Genomic DNA, 3,542 nt, shown 5'->3' with positions numbered 1-3,542 from the left:
TGTTTTTAATGCATTTTAGAGTTTACAACATTATTAATTTAATTCAAGCCATCATTTAAGCGGTAAAATCATTTTAAGTTGAGTATTTTTAAGAAACACTATACAATTTTCGATTTTAAACGATAATTTTTACTGCATTGGCTATAATTAAATTAAATATATGTTAGGTATTTGTTATAAAATATAAATTATTCAACTTAGTAATCTAAAAAACGGAAATAACAATAATTTTATTACCGATTATCCTATAATTTTCCATAATAATATGTATAATTTTTTTAGGCAGGCCAAGAAGTTTTAACTTAAAAAAAACTAGAGAAATTACTTATATGAATATCATATGGATATGACTGTTATGACTTAATGAATGTATACTCATAATTCATATAATGTACTTTGAAGGTGAGTTGAGTGTAATGAATGCGTTAAATTTGAATAGGTTGAAGAATCATTGCCCTCGAAAAATGATCCCGCGAAGAGTCACACCGTCACGCCAGCCTTCATTTCTAAGGATCTTATATACCTATCTTATTTATAATACTATTTGCTAAACATTTTTTTTGTTAGAAATAATTTTTACCTCAAACATCGCATAATATATTATACTTATAATAGCCAATAATAGGTAATTATTAATTAGCATAAATTTGCCTAGTATAATTTCATGTAATATTTAGTTATTAACTTATTCAGTTAAAACTGATGTATTATATATATTTCCTAGAATGACGTGAATAGGATTGTGGGATAAATAGCTTAAAATTAGTCTAAATATTTTGAAAATTGTATTGCGAATAGAACAATACATGTTATATTAAGTATTTAATATCCTTGATACGATAAATATTTTCTAAATTAGAATATAAATAAATAATTAACAACTAAAAGTTTTTAATTTTTCGTTATCTATAACTTTGCCAACATTTGTACCAACTTCAAATACAACTATACGTATACAAGAATCTACAAAAAAGGTTTAATAATATCGAATAAATACATTAATATTTTTTTTTTGTATAGGTATTATTTTATTCTATAGGTACAATTTGAACTAATATAACTTATTAATCACCTTTTTTTTTTTTTTTTATTTATACAGTAAATTAAGTTTCTAATATAATATATATTTGTTTTATATATGTTACCGGAAATGTTGACAATTTAGGAAATGATATCACTAGGGCTCGGATGTTTATGAAATTGCATATTTTTTTCTATTTATTCAATTTAATGCTAACCTAGGTACAAATTTAATTCATGTTTTACTGAATCAAAATAATACTATATATTTTTTTTTTTATTGATATTAAAGGCTTCAACAGCTATAGGTCATAGCCTGTGGTTGTGGTTACATTATCATTAATAAGTAAATATACAAATAAATAACTAAGTTCTAAATTAAGGTTACGTTACAGTTGGTATATGTGGATTTTACAGTGATATTGTATATTTACATTATATTTTTAGCAGTGTAGTTCTATCTTAACATTAAATTTTTTTGTCAATGCCGATGGATTTGAAGGAGTATGGATCAAGTGTGTAATACTAATTTTATTTTTACATATTTTTGTGTATTTATTGGCTAAAAATACATATTTTATAATTTTATTTATTTATTTATTTATATTAGAGTAGTTTTAAGTGCATACACATTCGAGCTCTAGTTACGACGTATCGGTTTCTTACACGAAAGCATTGGTGACTATGATGTTGCAGGTCATGTAGCTTTACAATGTAAAGCTATTATAATTATAACTATTAACTAACTCGGAACGGTCAGAAGCTAAAAACTTTTTTATTGCCATTACTGTCAATATTGTCCGTGTTCTATTAAAAAATATCAGGTGGGTAATACAAATTTAAAATGTAAATGCAGCTTGTAAACAGCTTAAAATTAGTCTCAACGCTTTGAAATTCTTATTGTGTTCTTAGTGTTTTTGATACTTTTAATAGCTGTATGAACAACTCAAAAAGGAACCTTTTGTAATATTTTTAATGCTTCTGAATTGCAGAAAAATTGCTGTTCAGCCACTGTGAAATAACTCCCACCGGTTGAGTTCACACCTAAATAATAAAGTAAATAAGTTAGTTTCGTTTTTTTAATGTTTTCATCTTCATGAAATCGTAATATTAATTTTGTATAGGTGAACAGCGTTAGAAAATTATAAATGCAGTATAAAATAATATTATTTTATTTATAGAACCTATTTTAAAATTATAAAATGTTGTATGTAACTGTTCGAAAATGTACAAAAAAAAAATAAATATTTTTCTATTTATCAATTTAATGAATTCTTTTATATAATGTGTGTAAATAATGTTTAGAGTATGTTAAATCACAATTTAACTTATTGTCGACAAGTCAATAATTTTTGCCTTGATTTAGGTACTAACAAATATATAATAAATTAATAACTATATTAAATCGATATCATCTGCAATATTTAAATTTCAAACGGTAATGAATTATCTACCAACAGTCCCTGATTTATGCAAATGCAGATGAGCACTTGCACTTGGCCTCCAATTTCTGGGGTGGGGCGGTCTCCTTAAATTGTAGAAAATTGTTTTTTTTTTTTAATCAATTCCACAAAAATATTCTTTTGTAAAATATAATACCAACTGTTAATGTTCAGAGTTATGTATATTTGTCAGTTTAAATTTGATAATTTTTGTCATTCCACACTCCAGTGCTAATCAGTTTAAGATATTAAAATAATAATAATGGAAAATTGTTTGAACATCGGAAATATTTGAAGTACCTAATAACAATTTATAGATTTCTTTGAGACCAATATTTACAGATTAATCCGTCGTCGGTGACGCTATGAAAATTTCGCTCACACAATTACCATTTTTAGAACTATTGGTTTATATTTCATTCGAATTTGACAATATTATATACAGGGTCCGTCAGAACAAATGTATTTTTTCAAAATGATGCTATGCTCAAAGTAATTTCAGTAAAAAATGTTTTATTACATCAAAAAATGCATACGCCCTATGTAGTTTTCTTATATGTAACAAAATTTAGGTTTTGAAAATAATGTCAGGCATATGGCGCCCTTGAGCCACAAAGTAGGGATGCAGGTACTCGCAAAACGATCCTATCGCGTCGATCAGTATCTGTCCCGAAACTTTTCTCACCACTTGAGTGATCTCGTCTTTCAATTCATCAAGGGTTTGTGATTTGTATTGGTAGACTTTTGATTTTATGTGACCCCACCAAAAACAATTGCATATTGTCAAGTCAGGGGTGAAAGGGGCCCACGGAATGTCCCCAAAACGCGAAATGAGCCATATGTATGACATTATTTTCAAAACCTGTATTTTGTTAAATATAAAAAAACTGCATATGCGTATACATTTTTTGATAAAATAATACATTTTTTACTGAAATTACTTTGAGCGTAGCATTATTTTGAAAAACATGCGTTTGTTCTGACGGATCCTGTACAAACTATATTCAGCTATTGACGGAAATGAATAGTGAATACAGTAAAACATTAAATTGTATACATAAACTAATATATAGTTATTGA

The sequence above is a fragment of the Diuraphis noxia genome, unplaced genomic scaffold (genome assembly GCF_037042655.1).
Source record: "Diuraphis noxia isolate RWA-SAM2 unplaced genomic scaffold, SU_Dnox_SAM2 contig0001, whole genome shotgun sequence".
Lineage (NCBI taxonomy): Eukaryota > Metazoa > Arthropoda > Insecta > Hemiptera > Aphididae > Diuraphis > Diuraphis noxia.
The sequence above is the reverse complement of the archived record's forward strand: the minus strand, read 5'-3'. Positions refer to the sequence as shown.